Here is a 9,524-nt window from a genome sequence, read left to right on the forward strand (position 1 = left end):
GCCTTAAACTCCTCAAATCCACCTCACAAATTATGTAAGTCATCTCTTCCCTTTTCGCATTTGACTAATGTTACTTTTTGATTGTGAAATTGTGAATTTTAGGTTTTGAATGTTGGATCTATGTTCGGATGAAGAATTTTATGAATTAGATGTTTGATTTTGTTGTGGTTTAGATAGGTTTTGATTGTGATTTTGTGGTTTTTTTTATTTAATTTGTTGTTTTGCGAAGTTTAGAGAGTTTTTATTATTTTATAAAAGATTTTTCAAACTTTAAAACCTTTTTGAAGTTTTTTATAATTTTTGAATGTTTAAAAAATATATATATATTTTTTTTTCAAGTTTTTATTATTTTTGTTGTTGTTTAAAACGTTTTTATGTTCTATTAAACTTTATAAGCTTTTTATAAAACATTTTAAGATTTCATAAAAAGTTTTTAATTTTGTTATAATTTATAAATTGGTTTTTGGTTTCTAAAGTTTATCAAAACGTTTTTCACGTTTTTAAAAGCCTTTTCAATCTATAAAAGGTTTTTGTTTTCGTTTTTAGATTTAATTAAAACGTTTTTCAATTTTTAGAAAACGGTTTCATTTACAAAAATGGTTTTTTTTTTTAATTTTATTAAAACGTTTTCTTAAAAAAAAATTCAATTTATAAATTTTTTATCTTTTTAAATTTTATAAAAACATTTGTTATAAAAGATTTTAAAAATAATTATATTACAAAAACGTTTACTATTTTAATTTTTTTTATATATTAATAGAATTAAAATATCTATTATAAATATTTAATAAAATTTGTTTTATTTTTATTTTAAAATAAAATTTCTGACGGATATATAAAATTTTTGACGATTAATATATCCGTCATAATTTCGTCGGAAATATATCTGTCAGAAATTTGTCTGTCAGAATTTTGTAGAAAATTTGTCCGTTGGAATTTTGTCGGTAATTTTCCGTTGGAATTTCGTCAAAAATTTGTTTATCGAAATTTCGTTGGAAATTTGTTGGCGAAATTCCCGACGAAATTCCGATGAAATTTTGTTTTCTGACGAGATAGAACCGACGTTTTTTTTCGTCAGTAATTCGTCGAAAATGGCTTATTTCAAACGGATTTCCGACGAAATCGGCCGTAGGAAACAAGCTGTTTTTTGTAGTGTCTCTCTAGATTTTTGTCGTAGATTAAATAACGCCCTATTCGATAAAAAGTATGTCGCCGAAGGAGGAATTGTCCCGAGAACAGAAAGGGAAAGCGATCGCCACTGAGTCAAGTCCAGCGAAGGATTTGACGACTAAAAGGACTCCTCTAGATGAATTCAACTGGATTCATCATGATGCTATGATGGAGACGGTGAAAATGGAATTATCGCAGCGTCTGTTAGTCGCTGGCGCTGCGAGGCAGTTCAGAGAGGAGGAGAATTGCGCCGCGGGCGACGGCCAGGATGCTGTTAGTGAAGATAGGGATGGTACGAGTAGTAAGTCGGTCAAGCCGACGAGAGGTTCTCGATCAGGGCACTCGATTCGTCCGGACTTCTTTCCTACCTGCTATTACCCGGGAGGGATCTTCGAAGAACTCCCAGGTTTAGCTCCTGAGTTAATGCGTTCCTGGTCATAGCCGTACAAGATTGGGGGAATGTGGTGGCGACTCTGTCGACTCCCCGGCACGTGAAGAAACTCTTGAGAGAGAGTATAGCAGTGGGGGTGACGTTCCTTATTACGACGCGCGAACAGAGGCTGTGGTCTCCTCTGGTGGGGTATCACTGTGTGTACGACTCGTACTTCCAAACAGATACCAAGCTCTTGTTTCTGATCCCCCGACTTTTCACGTCATATGCTTTTTGTGGGGATGTCGCGATCTGTCAGTTTCTGAATGGTTCGTTTCGCATTTCTATAACATTGATGGTGCTGGGTGCCGAGATCGACGTGTTGATGAGTGTTCGGGCCTTCTAGGAGCTGACGTTTATTAAAACAATGCCGGAGGGCCTTTTCTCGATAAAGATGAAGCCGAATTACAACATAATCACTGGCCATCCGAACAAGACGAGTAACTGGCAGCGTTATTGCTTTTACATCAAATCTGACGAGTCTGCGTTTGAGGAGCCACCTAAAGATGATTTCTTTGGAATTATCGTATCGGTAGACCGCTATTACCGATCAACTGTGTTATTTCACCGGTTCTAACTGTTTTCTTTTTATCGTGCAGTTGAGCGTCCTAATACGATCACGTATCCGGAGGACTTCTTCAAGAACACACAAGCCATCACAGCACTCAGCCATTAGAGTTGGCCGGATATTGGCGACGAGAAAATATGATTTTACTTTTTTATAAATATTTTATGGGATTTTAATTTTAATTTTTAAAATTTTAATTAAATTTTAATCATAATCATAATTTAAGTTAATTAATTACTAAATAAATTGCAAATAGAATTTTTAGAGATTTTGTTAGAATTTTATTAGGAAAGTTATTTATTTGTATTTCAAATAAGAGATTAAGATATTAAAAGATATTGTAAATAAATTATGTGTAATTTGCTAAATTTTCTAAGGAATGGTTCAAATAAAAAAATCATATATAAAAAAAAGTCACAAGACTCTAATTTAATAGATTAGATGTTTATAAACTCTAAGAGGATATTAGAGAATCATTTCTGTTTTGTTATAAAGGATTAATATAATGTTAGGAAAATGTTTAGTTGTTTTATTTTATATTGTTAGCATAATGTTATGAATTCTTTTCGCTGTTTATGTTAATATTGTTAGCAAAATATTACAATTAATCATTGTTCCATTTCTTTTACTCATTAATAATTCTAAAATTTTAGTAATATAGAATATTCTAAATCTAAAATTTAATATATATACTCTATTAATTTATACATATGCAATATTTCGTATGAAGCAATACTTCAAAATCAGGCCAGTTTTTTTTAAAAGTAATACATCAAAGTTTTCTAATATGCATCACGTATTTGCAAACAGATAAAGAATGGATTTCAGAACCGAATCTCTTCCATAACCGACCACGAAGTCTTCTTAGAGTTGCAGTCTATCTTGAATTCATTATGTCTTGAGTTAAGCACAACGTGAGACATGTTAGTCAGGAGGCTGTTTTCTTTTATAAATTTGCTTTGCTTTTCTGTATTCTCTTTGACAGACTCTGACGTGGAGACAATTGGAAGAAACAAATGAAAGAACCAGATTGTTACATGATTTTCGAGTAGAGTTTGTGAATAGGGACCGACTCTTCTTAATGTTTTAACATTCGAAAGATTCAAATTTAAGAATAAATGTTTGTTAAACTAGATATATATTGTATAACCTAATTATAGTTATTAACTAATTATAAGGGATATATTTATTTCTAACGAGTTGTGAATAGGTCCAAATTTAAATGGCAACATGTTTAATTAGATAAAAAATAGGACTCTGTTATAGATAAGATGAAATGCTTATGATTTTTTCTTGTAAAGTTTTTTTTTCTGCAAATTTCTGGATCTACGCCACCCTTACCTTTAAATCAATGATGCATTTACTACATTTTCTATATGTTGTTCACATGTTCAATGACAGAATTAATTCATGTAGGTAGCTGGTTTTTAATTAAAACCTTTGGTTTGGTTTCATTTTCTATATGTGGTTCACATATTTTCTAGAAATATAAAGTCTAAAGACCATACAATATAAATTAGGCCATGTGTTTCAACGGGTTTCATGTTTGACCACAATATCGGTGCTATTAAAAGGGAAGGATTCTTAAAAGAATCTACCTATGAAAGATTGTTAGACATTTTCATTAAACTTAACTATTTTGTTGGTCTCACTTTATATTTCTCTAACTACATAATAATCAATTATCTTATATTTATCTGGCTATAAAATAATTAATGCTCTTATATTACTCAACTTACTATGATACACCAAAGATTTATACATCTGTACTATTCAAAGGGAAGGATTCTTAAAAAATATACCTATGAAAGATTGTTGGAATTTTTCATTAAACTTAACTATTTTTTTGGTTTCACTTTATATTTTTCTAACTATACAATAATCAATTATCTTATATTTCTCTAGGTATAAAATAATCAATGATCTTATTTATTACTCAACTTACTATGATACACCAAAGATTTATACATAACTTCATTATACCAAAATATCATCGTACCAAAACGTGTCTCATGAATCCATAACCAAAACGTGACCAAAACTATATTGTTCCTTGGTGGCACCAACTTTGTAATATTTCACACTATCATTTTTTTTTACCAAAAGTTCACTCTATCATTTTTTCGTTGATCGAAATGTGTTTTTTTAAATGAATAGGTTAACCTTTCTGAAATATTTATCTACAAAACTTATACATCATAGCTTCTCCTTGACTAACACTTTTAATAATTTTGAGTTGATTTTAAATGAAGTTATTTGGCATACTCTAGTTTAACAATATATTCTAAATATATTGTTAGAGGTTATTTCACGTACTTTAGTTTAACAATATATTCAGGATATTTTTGATAAGAATATATTATAGATGCGATTTTGAAAATTAATATTATTAAAAGAAAACCTTTTAAAAAATATATTATAAAAAGCTTGTTGAATCTATATATAACTCTTTTTTTTTTTATCCTACCATTAACTACTATAACTATAAATAATTTAAATATTTTAAATGAATTCTATTATTATTTGTCATCCTGTGTGATACACTTTTCTAATTATTTTTTTCCTTATCATCCAATGTTTTGCTGATATTCAATAACGTTATATACATCATATATTATGCTCAAAGATAGATATATAATATTTATATATCAAACATATCAAACATACAACATATTATACCATGTCATCTAACATGATATAATTCTAAATATTTACAAAATAAAAGTTGATAAAAACACTTTAGCAAATCATTTGTTAAAACAAAATTATATATATATTTACGTAAATTAATTTTTATAAAAAATATCTATAATAAAATTGTTATTCAATATAAGTTTAAAAACTATTAAAAATCCCTGCAAATAAAACTATTTAAATTAGCTTAAAATCTGCCAAATACGTTTTAAGTCGCACTAATTGAACAAAATAAATAATTGAGAGTGGGCATAGGCATTCGAGTCTTCAGATCGGATAAAGTAGTGTTTTTGTTCAGGTCGGGTCCTTTGAATCCTAAATATTTGAACTCAACTAGATATCTGAAATTGTTTTACCTGAGTTCGGGTCAGTTTAGTTTGGGTCAGTTGAGTTTGGGTCAGTTCCCTTCAAGGCTGGGTTGGTTCGGGTCCATAATTCAAATACATACAAAAATACATGTAATTTTTGGATATGTAGCGGGTCCGAGTTGGTTCGGGTATTTAAGACCCAAAAGACTAAAAGTAACCGGAAATCCCAAAAAATACCCAAAACCCAAAAATGTCAAAAGTCAAAACAAATACCCGATGATATTCAAATACCAGAAAATACCAGAAATTATAACCGGAAACCTGAGAAACCAAAAAAAATATCCATAGCTTAATCCAGATACCCAAAAAATATATTTTAAGAAATTTTAAAATTTGCCGTAAACCCAAAATTATAACCAAAAACCAGAACCTGAAACTTAAGAGAATATCATAATATCGAAAACCTATTTGAAATACCCAAAATACCTAATATACACAAAACATTTTTGGTACCTTAAATATCCGATCGGGTCTCGAGTAGGATGTGGACTTGAACCAAAACCGCATGTCCAATAAATATCCAACATGTACTTTTCTATGGATCCAAATCAAACATGTGTTTCTGGTCGGTTTTTGGATCCAGATAAATGTCCTGATTTAGAAAGTTGCGTAAAAATGTACATTTAAAATCTTAAATAATCTAAATCATAAATTACATAATATTTTTAAAAAATTATCTACTTTGATATAATAAAGTTTTGTAACAATACTCTCAAAATATTAATCCATATCAAACTTTGTTTATAAGCCAGAAAAAACTCGCGCTTTCGAAGCGCTGATCAAAATCTAGTGGTTGTCTATAAATGGTTATTTTTCAGTTTTAAAATTTAATTAAATAAGTTTATGTTAAAGTGTAAAACATTTTTGATTCATATCATTATTTAAAGTGGAAAAATGTTACTTCACAAAACTAATCCATGTGCTTGTCTATAAATGGTTATTTTTCAGTATTAAAATTTAATTAAACTAGTTTATGTTAAAGTGTAAAACATTTTTGGGTTTAGATATTCAAGCGAAACACTTGATCAATAAAAATTGTTTAGGATCTCCTATTTTTGAAGATGTGGGTTGACCAGCTGACCCGTCTCAATATTTTTGTGGATCCTAAGCAATTTGTTTTTAATTTTATAAGAACTAGAGATTTTATCCGGGCTACGCCCGGATCTATATAAAAAGCATTATATTATATATATTTACATTATAATATATTACATATATGTTATAAAAAATATAAATAATAAATTAAATTAAAATGAGTAAATTCACAATTTATTGTTTTCTACTAAGTGGAATAGTGAACAATGTAAAATGAATAAATAATTTATTAAACCTAAGCTATTCTCAAAAATATTTTTCGTACATATTTATTTTATTATGAAAATATACCATTTATCTCAACATCGCGTATTGTTCTCGTTATATGTGTTATTATATCATGTGTATGTTTTTATTTATCTCTTATTTAATCTTTTATAATCTATTTTTACGATTATAATCTATTTTTTACAATTATAATTAGTAAAGCTAATTTAATTACCTATTTCTTTAATTAAAAAAACTTTTAAAAATGTTTTATGTGTTAAATACACTGAAAATTCTATGAAGATATTATTATTTATTTTATTATTTGTTTTTTATAAACAAAAAGACAAATCTTACAGTCCAGCTATAGTTAAAATATTGACTCGGCGTAAAAAGATAATCTAAATATTCTGAATAGATATTCACATTTTATTTAACTTTTATTATTAAATATTAGTTGGTTTTACAATTAGTATTTAAAAAAACAAAATCAGGTTATTACACTGTTATAAAAATAAAATTTTATATACCAATTGGGGGAATTTTGCATATACTTCCAATAACATTATCTTCATACTATTTTTTTGTTTACAGTAAAAACAAACCAAAGCTTAAGTCGATTTCTTCATTCGAGTAACCTAACTTTCTGGGGAATAATATCCTTTAGTGAGTCTTGGATCGATTGGGATCCTATGTGGCTCTATATCCTTATGATGTCCCTCGAACATGCACGCTCTCCAACATTACGTACCTTTCTGAGTTTTCAATTCGACTTGATCCTTTGAGATTATATTTTCCCCTTTCTTTAGTTTTAGTGATCTTTCAAGGAAACATTTGTGTACTTTTATCCCCACCTTGTTGAAAAACGCATATTAGTAGGTATGTTTTCACGTACTATCAAACGGAAGAAGTTTGCAAGTTATCAAGGTAACTATTGCCAGACATGGCCTAAACATATTTTCTTCACTAATTGTCCTTTCATATCTCTTTTCATTTAGTGATAGATAGATTGCTAAATAATCAGTAGGTCCATATTACAATCTTTTTTTTTGAACACAACTCCATATTACAATCTAAATTTGATATTCTGTGTCAGATGTCTAAATCCCAATGTTTATTTCCTAATCTTGGGCAGGTCTGGCAATCATATCGGACTGAACGGGAAGCCCTTTAGCCGACGAAGAAACAAAGAGTTATCAAAGATAAGTTTACAATTGTAAAAGCTGCCACATGCATCACATGGTCTGTAAAAAATAATATTTTTGGCTTAGGACATAATAGGATTTTATCCCAGGAAGAAATACAGGTAATTCTATTTTCAAAAAGGTTTATTACTTCCTTCATTATCCACTTCAAAATTGTAATTCTATTTTATAAAATCAAGAATGTGTTCATTAGGCCTTTTATATTTGTTACTGGTCATCCTTCACTTCATATTTGTTATTGGCCATGCTCTGCTGTGACCAACACATAATCCGACCTGCATGATAAATGAAAAACTGACTTAGAAAAATTAGAACTTCTATTCTCTATTGACACATTGGGTTTTGAATGGGGTATCTCTTATGGTTTACCTTTATTCATTGGAAGCTCATTCCTATTTCAGCAAAGTAGAGCCATCATTAAAAGTCTTCCATGCCTCGCATTCAGTGAAGATCTTGTAACTAAGATAGAGAACTAAGGTTACAATTCACAGCAACCAAAAATATTAAAACCAAGAAAAGATTGTATTTGTTTCCTTACTTTTACACAGTGTTTCAGTGACAGAGAAAGCTTTTCGATGCCGAACGTGTAAAGATCATTAAAGCACATGCAAATATGCTGCCAGCTAAGTCCTTTCCAATTGAGTGTCTTGAGAGTTGAAACCCTTGCTTATGCAGTTCAATTTAACTGTAGCATCCATAGTACTTACAGTTTTCAACTGGGGAAAGAAAAAACAATGATGTTGAATGATCTTAGTCCAGCTAAAGAAAGCAACCATGATAATATCAATGAGAGAAGGTAAGAGATTGAGTCACCAACCAAAATTATCGAAATCCTTCTAGATCAATGTTTCTTGATTTCTCACACTGCACTGCTTTCTTAGCTTCTTCTGTATATGTGCAAGTGTTAAATTAGTTTGTGGTCATTGTAAGATGCTAAAGACCCATAAACTCTTGGAAACCTTGCCGTCTGCAGTCTTCATGTTGGCAAATCACCTTCATGTTACTTAAGGTAAAAGTTGTTTAACCTACTTGAAAAAGTTAGGTGAGAGTAGTAAGGTAAATGATAAATTTTTTTGTTTCTATTTACAGTTAAATGCAAAAAGTTAGGTCCAATCGCAAACCTGAATTCCTTTGCAGACACCACAAAAGCACATAACGCAAGATCGTATGACTCCTTTAAGCCCTCTAACCCTTGACTCTGTCATCTACCATGTTGACATACACATCAGCTATATATAATTTTTTTCTGTCACACGAAGGGAAACAAAATCAGAAAGCCACCATTTACCTTTGCGCCTCGAAGAGAGTTCACAGTTAGTCCCTCAAGTATTCTAAAACCCGGAAGTTCTTTCACAGCAGGGATATCGAAGACTACGTTATACACTATATTATATGCATTATAAATCAAACACGAAGATAAACATATACCACCGATACACACTTTTTTCTGCGACTTGTGAAAACAGTAAAGGGTCAGGTTAATCAGTAAAAGATCATACCTGCTTGTTTAAGAGAGAGCTGCCGTTCAAAGCCAATACGGAGCCCCTGTTTCTTGACTCCCATAAGTGAAATAAACTAAAGCGTAACTCTGAGTCCGAGAGGCCTAGTGTGATGGCGTTGAAAAATAGAGCCGCCCGAGACTTGCCAAGAGATTTTTCCGACTGACTTTGCTTTTACTGGAAGAAGTTTTGTGGATGTTGTTGAATGAGCTTGGAGGTCGATCGGAAAAGGTTTTTATATAGGAGGAGAGACATAGGGAGTCAGAACGGTGAAACACATAGACGGTA

Source organism: Brassica rapa, chromosome A06 (genome assembly GCF_000309985.2).
Source record: "Brassica rapa cultivar Chiifu-401-42 chromosome A06, CAAS_Brap_v3.01, whole genome shotgun sequence".
NCBI classification, from domain to species: domain Eukaryota; kingdom Viridiplantae; phylum Streptophyta; class Magnoliopsida; order Brassicales; family Brassicaceae; genus Brassica; species Brassica rapa.